The 14131-nt window shown below is 42.7% G+C and overlaps 1 protein-coding gene across 7 annotated transcripts in view; it reads left to right on the forward strand.

Moving 5' to 3' along the window:
* Positions 1-528: 528 nt before the first annotated feature.
* Positions 529-14131, forward strand: part of ELAVL2 (ELAV like RNA binding protein 2) — a 132056-nt gene continuing 118453 nt past the window's right edge. For 2 of the 7 annotated variants that reach the window (XM_027088923.1, XM_027088927.1), the window contains exon 1: positions 937-1183. The gene's annotated coding sequence lies outside the window, so the exon portion shown is untranslated. Of the gene's footprint in view, positions 786-935; positions 1184-14131 lie in introns of those variants that run through there. The other 5 variants (XM_027088925.1, XM_027088921.1, XM_027088922.1 and 2 more) reach the window with 5 other exon arrangements.

The raw sequence follows: 14131 nt of genomic DNA on the forward strand, positions 1-14131 counted from the left end.
GCAGAGTATAGCACCCCACACAGGTACTCGGGGCTTATTTGAACATCAGATTCCATCTAGACAGGCAGAGAAGGGCAGCGGGGGCAAACCTTTAGTTTTTCGCGGAGGGACCGGACCCTTCAGCTGTGAAGTAGGGAAAAAGCCCTTGAGCTTTGCTTGCAATATGTTAATACATGTATGTATATATATTTGATACACATATATCAAAGTACCCCCGCGCGAATCGCTCTGGCTGCCCGTTAGAGTCCGGAGCCTCGGGGTTTGCAAACTTGCACCTGGTATCTGACGCCTCCGGGCGCGCGACGCTCTCCGCGCTGCCAGGGGAACCTGGTCCAGGAGCCTGCCTGGAATCGGAAGCTGGGAGGGAAGGAGCCAAAGAGTCCGCAGTCGGGCGTGTGCTCCCAGGCACCGACCCTCGGGGCTGCGGGGCAGGGCACGCGCCGGCAGCAGTAGCCGCGGCGCCGCGAACTCGCCGCCGGCCCCGCCTCCTGGCGCTCTTCCAAGCAAGCCCCTCCTCCCCGCCCCGCTACAAACGGCGGGACCGCGGCGCCGGGGCGTCACTGAGGCAGCTGCGGGCCGTGTGAGGAGGCCGGTTGCTGGCGCGGCGCGGGTGGGGCGGGGGTTCCGCTGGGTTCCAGGCCGCCTTCCCGCCACCGTCAGACCTGGGGACGCCGCTGCCGCCGCCACTACCGCCTCTCCGCGGAGCCCGCCCGGAGCGAATCCTCCGCGGCTGTGTGACGGTCGGCAGCGCGAGCCGTAGTAGCTGCAGCTCTGAGTCACAGCAGGCAAGTGCGGGGGTGGGGTGGGGTGGGGCGGGGGCGGGCACGCCTCGCCGGGCCGCGAGTCTGTTTCGGACGCCGAGGCTGAGGGCGGTGCGCGCCGCCGCGGCGCTGTGTTGCGGAGTCCGGCCTCGGCTCGGCGGGAGCCCTCGTCCGGGCTCAGGGCGGGAACGTTGGTGGAGGCGGCGGAGGTTGTGCACGGGAAGTTCCTAGAGCTCGACCCCTGGCGGCGGGAGTCGAGGGAATTGGTCGCCTCGGGAGGTGGCACCGCCCCTCTTGTGGGCACAAGCTGGTTGGGGGCGGCGGGAGCCGAGCGGGGCCAGTTGCGCCAGGCAGCGTGCACAGGCGTGGACGTGTCGGGTTACGGCCGCGGGTGGCGCGAGAAGAACTGCGCCGAGACGCAGGTGAGTGTATTGGAGGGAAAGTGGGGGAGGGGGCTTTTCTAGAAAAAGGGCAGGATTCCTGTGGTGGACTGGCACCTCCGCCTTGTGGGAGGCTGCGTGCACTGGGTTCTCCAGCCGGGTGGTGTCTGGTGGCGTGCCCACTTGGTACGGCGCCTCCTCGCGCGTGGTCTTTTGCGCTCCCGGGGCGTCTCGAGACTTGCTGCGGCCACGCAGTGTGCGGAGGTGGGTTGGGACCGTGGGCGCCCAGGACAGAGCAGGGAGGATCCTCGGGCCGCTCTTCCCCTTGCGCCGTGTTAGGTGAGATCGGGCGCAGCCGCGCGAGGTCGCAGCTCGAGGTCGCATCCCGGGTTTGCGCGCGAGCCGTGCGCTGGGCGGGAACCACGGGGCGGGTCGGGCCGCCGGGCGCGGCAGGCTCTGGGCTTTCGCTTGCTCGCGGCGGTTGCGGCGGCTGCCTCCAGCTCGGCCAGGAGGGCTGGCCAGCGGCGCCCCGGTGCACGGACGTGTGTGCGCGCCCTGGTGAGACTCGTGGAGTCTCGGGTGGACCAGCCTCTGTTAACCAGCAGGTGCTCCTCCAGTGGTCGTGACAGTGACCAGCACACAGTCTTCCCACGGCGTTTCCTTAAAAGCTGACTTGTTATCCTAGAGGGCTGGAGCGCAGGACATTGCCTCTAGATGTGAGCCACAGGCACGGAGCCGTAGCTGTCCAGATGGTCATTTAAAATAGTGTGCATTTTCAAAGATCATCTTTACGATAAAATGTTCATCTCCTATCGTCTATGTTTTCTGAAAATGTGAGGAAAGGAGGGTTTGTTACCGGCTATCCTGTCTCCTTTATTCCTTCCCCAAAGGATGGTGCTTAATGCCACACGAAATATGTCCGGCAAGGACAAAGAGCTTTTTAAAACTTAATATTTTTGTGGACCTACCCATAATAATTGTCTTCATAAAAATGTAGCTCAGCCCCAAACTTATGGCAATTAAGTCCATTTAAAAACTCTAATAGCAGTTGGGATGTAATTTTCCCATCCTTTTAAGTAAAATCGGTTTGTTTGAAATACTGTTCAGTTGCCCTTGAAGACAACATTGTCAAGAATCGTTTCCCCCAGAGTCGTCTGAATTTTTCATTTGTGCTAAGGCCGCTTTTTCTTGCGGAAGCTGACCTGGAGTCTCCATTTTGGTGAGCGGGTGGAAAAGCTTTCCTGGATCTACTTTCTCATCTAGACCTTTGGTTCTAGAAATGGGTGACTCTTGATGGAGGAACTGCAAAGTTACTGCTTTTGGTTTTGAGCTGTTCTTCATAATACGTTTGTAGGAATGTTGGTTTAACACTGTTCAGGTGTGTGTGGGGTACATACTTAAAGTTCTCTTGGAAATGGGGGAGAGAATAGAGGGGGGAAGAGGAAAACAGTTCTGAAAGATCATGGCTGGGGTGCGGTGGGGAAAATTAGATTTTGAAGAAACACGTTCCATCCAATTTTCTATGCTTCCTCTACTTTCTTTTCCTTCTTGAGAGAATGTTCTTGTGTTTGTGTGCTCAAAACTGGCCCCTTAATGCCCTTTCGGGTAACTTTGTGCTGCCACCTTTCGGGGGAGTAAGGTTTTTTGTTTTCTCTTCAAAGACCCAGCCTTAGGCCTTTAAGGCCCCCCCCACACCCTTTCTCCCTGTCTTTAGGTGTTTCCTTCACTGTGTCTTGTTTGCTGTTAGAAATCATGTCAGGTCAGCTGTTTAAGCTGCCACGCACTCTTTCCCCGTGGTTCAAGAGAATTTCAGTTTTAGGATATGCTACTAGAATAGAACAGGTACCCAAAACTGGTCAGTGTCCGCCAGGCCTGTCTGTTATTTCCTACTGAACCTTATTTTCCTTTTCTAGGCTCAGAATGTATTGGTTGTTAGAGTTCCTTTTTTGGTTTTGGTTTTTTGGTTGGTTGGTTCTGGTTAATGCTTCTTCACCAGAGAAGCGAGGTCCTTCTCTGTCTGGTTCAGCGCTTTTAGTTAAGACTCAGCTCCCAGCTGGTTACTGAAGAACAATGCTCTAAGTGGCATTTCTACTTCCTCATTTCTTAATCCAGCTTTTGGTTCTTTGTATACGGACAGGTGTTCCTGGCTGAATCCTTGTTTCCACTTTCAGCCATTCTAGCCTTCTGTGCTTTTCCTGTTGATGTTATTTTAATTAAAAAAAAATACTGCTTTGCCCTTTCAAACGTCTCTTTCTCTTCTTCTCTTCTAGAAGGAAGTCCCAAGTTCTCTTTAAGGACACAACAGAGCCATTCAGAATACCCCAGCTTCTAGGCTGGGATCAAACTTTTCCTCTTAATTTAATTGGAAGAAAAAATATATTTTTTAATTTATGATGCTTTTCAGGCATCAGCATGGCACAAGAGCACCACAGTGGCAAATTACTCTTCGTGTTCTTTGTCCCCAAAGAGCTGGGTACTCCTAAATAGCATCTTATCAAGACTGACTTTACCTTCATCTTTTTGATGGCTTGGTCTGCATGGTAGGGTCAGTTCTTTTGCTTCTCGTTTGAAATCTTTTAAAATCTACCACATTATTACATTCTTGTTGCCACCTTTGTCACAGATAATGTTTATTTGGAAGTAAGGGAGGTTGGAGATCCACGGTATTTAGCCTGGTCAGGTTAATTTTTTTGATGGCATTGGGAGGGGCTCTATAGGTGAGATGGTATGGGGCCTGGATGGTGTGCCACCCTGTGGAAAACCTGCCCATAGCAGTCCTCCCCAGCTGTTTCTGATTCTTTGGAAAATCAACTGAATGGGCCAATAATCATAGTAAGCTACCACATTAAAGTGTTGATGATGTTGTGTTTTTTCTTTCTTTTTTTAAAGCATGGGTATTTGGTTGGAGGCAGGGCCACTGAATGGGCACATGACCATAATGCCTCCCCATTGAAATTCTTGATTTTTGAACAAGGGAGCCAGTACTTTGATTTTGTACTGTGACCTGCAGATTATGTAGCTTATCCTGCCTGGTTAGAGGCTTTCTTGATTGTTAATATTTAGCTGGCAGCATTGCTGCTTTATGCTAATACTATATTATAGAACTGTTGGAAATCCAAGGCTCTGTGCACTAGTGATGCCACACCCAACTCTTGAATTAACTCTGGAGGACATTAGATGCATAGAATGTTTACTTGCTTTGGCCAATTTCATTTTACTGATGTGGCAGTCTTCACTGGTTCTTGTTACTCACAGAACCCACGTGTTGTGTACTCTAATGCCAAATCCATTGTTTTGTTTCTAATTTGGGAAGAACATTTATCATCTATTTATTTGATTCTAGATACTGGTTGGTTTGCAGCCCTTGTCGATTTCAAGTGCTAAGTGGAAACAGAAGGTGCTTAAGCTTGAAAGGCAATAATTTGTTTTAAGCCTTTTGTGTGTTAAAATATACACTTTTTTTTTTTTTTACGGTTTAAGTAGATTTGGTAACTTGAAATCTGAATTAAAACTAGGAATTAGTGTCTAGTAAAAGTCTACAGAGGTTTTATGGTGTATTTAGGAAAATTTTAACTAACAGGAAATGAACAGATTTGGCTTTTAGCATTCATGATGTATATCATGACTTTAATTTTAGTAAGGTCAAAGGAGAACTTTTTTTTTTAACAGGGAGATGACTTGCTATATCAATAGCCTTGTAGTCCATTGTATAAAACAAAACAAAAGGCTACTCCTCTGTAACAGTGGGTTAGGTGCATTTTCATAGCCATCATCCCCGCTATTACCAATGCTATGTTTCCCAAGATTAGTCTACATAAAAATATCTGTTTTTGGTAAAGGTGTTATTTTCTCAGAGCTATGGGTTTGGTGTTGAATGCATCAATTTCATTAATATTCTTAGCCGTATGTTTCCCTTTCGAATGTTGCTTGGTAGTTTTGTGTGATGACAGGTAAGGGTTTTCCTTGTAAGCAGGGTTTATGAGAAGGAGGATAGGTGCTTTGGCAAGGAGTGGAATAAGGAGTAAAATAACTGAGAAGGTCATAGGAATAGGTGGCGTGGGGTTAAAGCCAAACCAATTTGGAGGTTGCCTTATTAATTGCAAGTAATTGTGTTTTATGTTTTTTTTTTTTTTTAAAAACTTGCACTTTCCTAGTACTTGTCTATATTACTGATTTCTATTATGTCAGTTTCTGACTTAAAATGAATAGCAAAGAAGGTTTGACAGGCAAGACCCTCTTTCCCACTTTTAGAAATTGTTTATTTGAAAAAACTGGATGATTTTTCTCAATAGACTTATGTATCATGAGACAGTTATAGTAAAATGTTAGATTTTTTTTTTTTTTTTAAAACATGAAGGTTTTGTTTTAGCATCAGATAAGTTTTGAACTACTAGGTTGAGTTTTCTGTATATTTTTCCCTTGTTTAATCTAATAGTGATAGATTTATACCGGCCTTTTTCCTTGACTTAAAAAAGGAGTCTGTCTCATAAAAAGGAAATTTATATTCTATATGATTAGCTTTTCTTTTCCTCCAGAATTTTTGTTGTTGTGGGCTATTCATTACTGGAGATTATTTCAGCAGCTTTAAAGACTATATTAATGGAATATCACAAAAATCCCTATTTTCACAAATATCAGACCCATTAACTGTTCTTTCAGGATGGATTTTCATTTTATTTTGTTTTGCATTTAGTTAGCAGTGGTCAGACTCACTTCAAGCTCAGTATTTTCACTAATTTTATCTCCTTATGAGAATATGGGCAATAGTTATTTCAGAGTTCTCAGCTTTCCTGTATTTCCTTATTATGGAGCCACTGTAAAATTGAAATTTCTTGTTAAGATTGAGGAGTTTTGAGTCTCTTTGAGCATCTGAAGAAAGCTGCGGGCCCTCTTTCCCAGGAGAAAGTCACATATCCAGAAATTCCATACAGTTTCTACCATCTTGCCCTCTGGAGTAAAGACTATTAAAATAAGGTTCTATTTAGGAAACAGGACTTTGAAAATTGGAGTTGTCTTACATTGGTGAGAGCAGGGAGAAATTCAGATTGGTTCTTGTGTGCCGTCGTGTTAGTGGTGTGGGCCTTTAGCTTTCATCCAAGGCAGTCTCTAAGCTTCCTTGTCTCCTCATAGGTTGTTTTAAAATCCATTCTGATTTTGTAAACAAATATTATACATGTAAGGTCTTCTTGTGAACACAGTGCTGCCAGTTTAACTACTGAGTTGTCTTGCCTGAATAGATTTTGTCACTTTGGTTGAAATTCTTAATTTAGCAGATCCAGGTGGAAAATACTAGGCTGGTATTCTGAAGTTTCCGTCATCTGGTTTTGGCTCAATTACCTATGTCCTTGGTTTTTTAACCTTTCTTTGAGTGTGAAACCTCACACCTCATTGACGGGGTGAAGATGAGCATATTGAAGTATGAGATTTCTGGCAGCGGAATGACAATGTTTCCTGAATTGGAAAAGTGGTAATAGGTGGTCCCCATAGATGAGTTTTATATATTTGGCCTTCAATGTGTTATTATGAACCATTGTTTTTATAACATACCATCTTTATAACATACCATCATACAATGTGTATTTCTGCCACACAGAAAGAAAAATTCCCAGACTGTAGGGAGGTTTTGGGAGAATTGTGACTTTGAACATTTCAATATGGAAATAGATATAAATATATCAATGGAATTTGGAAGGGAAGTTTAAAATGCATTTTTTTCTTGAAAATATAAATAAAGCTAAGAGATTACATGTGAAATTATGAGAAGTTAGCCAGCTAACATTCCAGGAATATAAATATCTTAATTTAAATTTTCCATCTTTTTTCAATGAGAAGTCAAATTTTAAAACTGAAGCATTTACATTAAAATAATCAGCCTATATCTTCTTGATTTGAATTTTGTTTGATCTCTTATCAAGGATCTATTCCTATACATGAAAAAAATGAAATTTACACTGAAATAACATTTTTCCCCTGTTGGTTTCAATATCTTTTTACCACCCCAAGTGAAAAGTCATTGATGGATACCCTATCAAGTAAGTTATTGGAAATTGCTCACTTGTTCAGTTTTTAAAGGATGTTTAACACTTTTTTATTCTTTAGGCATCATTTGTGCATATCAGAAGTATAAGAGGTATGTCTCAAAGCAAATAAGTCACAGTGTGTTTGAAAATAAATTCACCGAATTGGGTAAGGTAGGGAAAATACTCCTGGAACTGTTTGTACTTGATCTTGAATTTCCTCTGAGCTGCTTTTCAAAAGTGAGCTTTTTCTATTTCACTGTTGCTGCTGCTCTACTGGGGGTACCTTTGGTGACACGAGGATCATCCATCTTTATTGCAGGACTATCTAGAACATTTTAAATATACAAAGTTTATTATAGAGTGAGCAAGTTTTTATGACCTCTTCCCCGGTAAGGCCTATTTCTGTATGAGTTTGCTCAACACCACTTTCTCTCCCCTAGGTGCTACTTAACTGGTTGCTGGCTTATTTTGTTTAAACCCTTGGGGTCCTTTTTGGCCTATGGCTGTGAATGACTCATGGACTTTTCCCAAATACCAGGTCATCAGTGCTTTAGGTTTTCATCCCTTCCTTGCCGTTGTCCCTGCAAAGAACTTGAACCACCCACAGCCTTCCTCTCCTCTCTGTGATGCCTCTTGCTAGCCCTCTGTCCCTTAGTCACCTGTCTATGCTTCGGAGCCCTGTGCCAGTTCTGCTTCTAGCCTGGCAGTTCTGGGTCAGGCATAACCTACGCACTTGTCCCTTTCTTTTCTTATTCAGCTTCCACTTTTGCATTGGCTCTTAAGCATTTTGTTACATTTTGTTCACTGAAGATTATTTTCTGTCATCAAGACAGTTGCCGCTATTAGAGGACGAAAGGGAGAAATGGGTTATCAACTGACAAGTGGATTCTGCCACGGGTCCCAAATGGTGGCCCATGGGCTGCATATTCTGGGGCTGTTTCATTTGGCCTAAACTGTGTTTTAAAAAAAGTAGTGAGTTGTTGATTTAGGCATTGGTCAATATCATGTAAGGATCTAGAGCCATATTTTGTGTCTCTGGAAAACGTGTGAAGGTGGAGCAACGCTGAGCCCATATTCACTGCACTGTTTACATGGAGCATGGTTTATTTCACTTCAGAATACATTTTTGCTTGGCCTTTGTGGGTATTTGAGTTTGTGATTCTAATGCTGCAGTTCCTAAAGCCATGGGAATTAAAAAGTTTATTAAAATATCTAGACAAAGGCAGTAGTTCTGAAGACTTCAGTTCTTTTGATTTTCTTTGTGTTTGCAAATAACGTTTGAATTATGTTAGATTGTTCCTTATAAATTTACATCTTGAAGTCTTCTTTATTTTACATAGAGAAGTCTCGTCTTGGACCTCCTCTTCCTTAATGCCTGGCTGCAAGACAGCTTCTCGTTCCTTTACAAGATGTGCTTGCATCAGGGTATCTTACCTTTTTTCCCCTCTCCCTGGGATTTTAAACTTGCCCTCATTGGGAGCAGAGATTTCTTCCTGCCTGTTGCCTGCTTATATTTGTTCAGATGCTTTGAGGTCAGCAGAAGTTGTTTGGTGCTGTGAAAACTAATAGGATGTTATGAGCTGTTTCAAAGAGCCCCATGGCCCACCTGCTAACCTCATTGCTGATGGTGTCAGCTTAGAAAAGACATTCTCCCCTCAGAATGCTGTAAAAAAGAGCTGATATGAGAGGTTACCAGGTGTGAGGTTTATGTGTGTGTTGTTCTTCTCTCCTTTTCCCCCTTATTTTTTTTTTTTCAGTTTTCAGCCTTTTCTAAACCCCCTCTCCAGAAACAGCAGGGCAACCCAGCAAAGCTTTCTCCCACATGTGCAGTAGAGCAAGCTGATACGCCAGCAGAAGTAGAAAGAGGCCCCACATGTCGTGTTTGGACCAGTGTTGTAATTTTATTTTACAGTAAGGAAGGTGGATATTATTAATCTACTCCTGAGCATAATAGCACAATTTGAATAGCAGAGAGCAACTTTGGTGTGTGTTAATGTCTAGTGAGATGAATACAGATGAATGGTAAGTAGGTAGAAAATGTCAGTGTAGAGCTTTCCTTTTGGTGACTTTAAGCACTTACATTTCCAGTTAACTTTTTGTTCAGCCCAGCACACAGATATGAAGACCTGTTTTATCAACCCAGCATTAATGTAGCTTCTGAGGATGGAACAATGCCTATAAAGCCCTGCTCTCCTGGCAGCCACTTGAGCTGGGCCAGTCATAACAAGGAATTAGAATGTGTCCCTGTATTGAACATCTTAGCAAAACCTTTCAGAATAATAGGAGCTTAATGCTGGCAGTTTTAAAAATTGGTGCAGTTTCTAGCCCAGCCACATTTTTTTAATATTTGGGAGTGAGTGAAAGTGTGTGCTTAATTTGAAAAAAACTAATTTTGAATTAACTGTGTGTATAGTTTAAAAAATACTGTAGGTCTATTCTGAACTAATTTTTAAGAGGCACTTTAAAAAAACTCTTGGTACCAAGCATCTTCCATGATTATATGATTCTTTTAGATGAATATTGCTTATTTTGACATGCCCTGGAGTATCTTGTTGAGGGGCTTCCAGGGTGTCTTCATTGTTGGGTGGGGTGGGGCATTGAGAATTTGTTTTTTAAAAAAAGAATCGTGTTTTATCTTCCTAAAGGTTGAGAATTATTGTCATGGAGCTTCTACTGTGCTATTAGAAAGGCTTTGGTTTTGGTGGGCTGGTAGTTACCTTGGAGACTAGACCTTTTCCAAATTCATCTAAAGTTTTTTCTTCTAGTTTTTTTTTAAAGGATCTTAAGAAATGTCTTCACGTTTTTTGTATTGGGACCATGTTCAGAAGCCAGGGAGTTTGTGTAGTACTTATGGTTTCATCACACATTATTACTGAGTGCTAGGTACTGAGAGAGCTTTAGAGAAATTTATAAAGCATCCTTGTACTCATTCCTTGGTCTGCCTGCTTAAGGAGATGCGGCAGAAAACGATATCACAAGCCTCCCCCTCTAACTTTAATAGTAGTTTGAGGACTTGAGAAAAGGGACATATCTCTATAGTCTGGGCATTAAGGATATGGCCAGGATTCTGCATATTGTTTTGGGGACAGGAGTGTGGTTTTCTTGGTCTCAGTTGTTTTGTGTGTATATTTGCTTAGTTTTTGTGTCTTCCCTCCTCCCTCCCTCCCATGTCATTGTCATTCCTTTTGGGTTTCTCTTTTGTTGTATGAATAATTACTTCCTAGTTTGCCAGGAGTCCAGTCACAGGTAAAGAATGTTTATGCAATGCAGAACCTGCCAAGTTTAAGTTGTGGTTGGAGAGAGACACCACTGCGACTGTCTTAATTCTGCTCTTGTCCAAAGAAGATCGGATCCCAGGCATGTGTGTGTAACCACTTGAAGCCTCCAGTGTTTCCCCCATGGTTTTACTCTCTTGATAGCATGATGTGCCAGGAGCTTCTTCTGTGTATAACATTTATTTTTCAAAACATTTAGGAAAAAGTCATAAGGATGATAAAGTTTCTTGGACTCCTTCCCTGTTAGTATAGTTCCAGTAGTAGTAAGCCAGTGACAGGTTAGGATCTGGGATGCTTTTAAAAACACTGATCTATACCTTCTCCTTGATTCTTGCTCATGCCTAAGACCACGTCTGCCAGGAACAAGGGTTCTTAAGGCTGCTGATTGTAGCTTTCTCATGCCAGTTCTTGATGTTCTTAGGTCTGCCTGTTGCTTTTCTCCATTAATGGCATTTACATTTCTTACTTCGGAAAGGTGATTGGACAGCCTGTATGCTGCTTCATCTCCTTGTTTTGCTGGAGAGGCTCATTCCCTCAGGTGGAACTGGCTCTTGATTCTTGGACTTTTTAAAAAGGATTTGGCTAATCTACCTGTATTGTTTCTGGACAGTAGGGGGCAAAGTTTGATTTCTTGGTGAACAACATAGTTTGTGATCCAGAGAAGAAAAGTGAAGGGGTTGGTTTTTCCCCTTTTGTACAACTTCTAAAAGTAACTTCTAAATTATTGCCTCGTGAGAATGCAATTAGAGTAAGAAATTTTGTATTTGATAGGACAGTAAGGAGCTGCCTGTTTTTAGTTGCTGAAAGCCCTGGCTGTTAGGACAGAGGAACAGGTGGAATCAGTAATTGAAGGTGGTGTACTGCCCACAATGATGGAACCAGGAGACACGAGCATTGTGTTTTCTGTTCTTCCAGGACTTCACCACAGTTCCCTGGGATAATGAGTTTACAGATGAGGGAAATGAGGCTCAGAGGTCAGGTGGTTTGTTAAAATCATCCTGCTGGGTGGGTGTGAAGGACTTAGGTCTGTGACTCCTAGTTCACTCCCTGTTACCCTGGTCTCCAGAATGATGTTCTTTCTACCTCTGGTAGTTCTGTTGGTTGTAGTTTCAGGTGGCTGAGGACACAGAGACAGATCCGAGAGGCAGCTCGACGACTGTGTCATCTCCAGGCCTTATTGTTTGGCCCCTCAGTGGTGGGGCTGTTGTAACCTGTAGCACTCCCAGCAGAATGCCCATACCTATTTCCCCAGGGCCAGGATTCTGACCTTGCATTTTTTTTTTTTTTTTTTTTTTTTTTTGGTACGTGGGCCTCTCCCTGCTGTGGCCTCTCCCGTTGTGGCGCACAGGCTCTGGACGTGCAGGCTCAGCGGCCATGGCTCACGGACCTAGCCGCTCCGCGGCATGTGGGATCTTCCCGGACCGGGGCACGAACCCGTGTCCCCTGCATCGGCAGGCGGACTCTCAACCACTGCGCCACCAGGGAAGCCCCTGACCTTGCATTTTTTAAGGTCTATGACCAGATGACTTCTGGAAGAATTCCATCACAGGCTGGTGTCTTGTTGCCAGCTGGCAGTCTCCACTTGCAGGATTACTTTTTGGAACTATATAAAGTATAGATCTATAAGTGAGGAAATGAAGGCACTGTCTTCACACTTATTTTAGGATTCTGTTAAAATCAAGAAAAAAAGATTGTGATACTGTGAGCTCTGTTCCTGGCGAAGGTGACATTCTGATAACCCTAGCTCGTTGTAGTAGAGAATCTGTAAGGGCTATTCCTTAAAGTTGTTACGTTTCTGGGACTAATATGTTCCAAATCTGGTGGGCTTTTAGAAATGCACCTATCTTTGTTCTGAGAAAAAGTTGCAGGTCAGGTGCTCCATAGGATGTATGATGTCCAAACTTGAATCAACAAAATATCTACCCAGTAAAGATGGTTATTGATTTATCTTGTTTCTCCAACTTAACTGTCAGAAAAATCTGTTGGAGGGAGGGTGGATGGTGAAGAATACAGATTCAAGATAATCTTTCTGTTCTTCCCTAGAAAGGGGACATCTGTCTTGTTTATTATTTTATCTCTTGCACCTAGTGTGTTACTCGTTTGTAGTAGAAATTCAGGAAGTTATTTTTTTAATTCAATTGAATTCAGAGTCTGGAATTGAGATAATACAGTACTTGAAACTTACTGTCAATTGAGAAAGTTTTATTTGCATCTGTAGGTAAACCATGAATGATAGGTGATCTTATTAAAATTTTAATCACTACAAGGAAATTTTAGCAAAAAATGTTGGTTTAACTAATGCCATATTTCCTCAAGTCTTAGATGTGCAATTTTTACATAGTTTTTGAATCTCATAAATATGTCCACTTAATGTAGTGATGTTTATTTTTCTTACAGCTGGGAAGCTAGTGGTGCATCTTTCAATCCATGATATTGTAGAATAGAGATGCTTCTTGTTAATGTGTCCCTTGGTTTCTTATCTTTGTGTATATTTTACTCTTTCAAGCCTATAAATATTATCCTTGTGCTCTGTGAAGCTGTTGTAAACCTAAAAAAAAAAATAAAAGAAAATCATCTCTACATATTTCAAGCAAGTGTCTCTGGTGTAAAATTGGCCCAACAGGCTATGCACATAGCGAAGGAGTATAGCATAGCAGTCAGGTGGAATCCTGCCAAGGGTGCTCCATGCTGTTTAGCCAGATTTAGGACATCACAAGATGAAGCAGAAGTTAAGATAGGTATTGAGAATTCAAAGCTGAATAGCTTTTTATATCATTTCATCGTATAGGACACTGCAATCCTAACCTTTGACTTTAATAAATAGCCTGCACTTCCTTTTAATTTCTGTAAGTTTCTTTTTTTTTTAAAGTTGGCCTCCACTATCAAAAGATTTTGAGTGAAAGGTTTCTGTAGTTCCCCAGTTCTCTAAGAAATTCAGAAACATAAAGAGATCAGGGGACTTGTTGTCAGGTCTTGGGTATTTTATATTGAGCTTCCCTAAGGAGTTTTATGGAACTTTACCTGTAAGGAATTTTTCATTGTGGCTGGAACCTCTTTCTCTTCCCCATTCCCTATGATTATTTCCTGTTTGTTATTGTTTAAAGAAATGAAGCAGATTTGCTGACAGTTTATTAAATGACTGTTTGAAAATGTTCACTATTCCTTTTTGCTAGAAAGTGGCTTCTTAAAACTTTAAACTTTCCTCTAGACCTACAGCTTTATAGGATTTAAATTTTTATGCTTGTGTTGTGCCTGGCCTCCTGACCTTAATGATATTTTGTGTCTTCTTGATTTCTTATCCATTCACTTTTTTTGGATTGTTTATCAACCTCTTTTACTCTGCAGTAGTTTAAAAACAATTATTTTTCCAGCTTATACATGAAAACATCTCAGTTTCCTTAGTTTCATTTACTTAGTAAACATTTTGTTCATACTGTGTACCACACACTGTCTTAGATACTGAGACATAGGGGTGAGTGTGATCTAGTCTTTGCGGACATGAAACTCAGAGTATTGGGGGAGACACATGTTAAAGCTCTAGAAGTTATTATTTATAATGGTGATTTGTGTTACGAAGGGCAAGAGTCTTTGGGGCTCCTAACTTAGTGTGGGGTGGTCAGAGAAGTTCATTTGTTAACTTCATCTTCCCTCCCATCTACCCTCTCCCTGCCTTACTCCATCAAAGGCAGACGTTT

This window comes from Aethalodelphis obliquidens, unplaced genomic scaffold (genome assembly GCF_003676395.1).
Source record: "Aethalodelphis obliquidens isolate GAN/ISIS:26980383/991018 unplaced genomic scaffold, ASM367639v1 scaffold64, whole genome shotgun sequence".
Classification (NCBI taxonomy): Eukaryota; Metazoa; Chordata; class Mammalia; order Artiodactyla; family Delphinidae; genus Aethalodelphis; species Aethalodelphis obliquidens.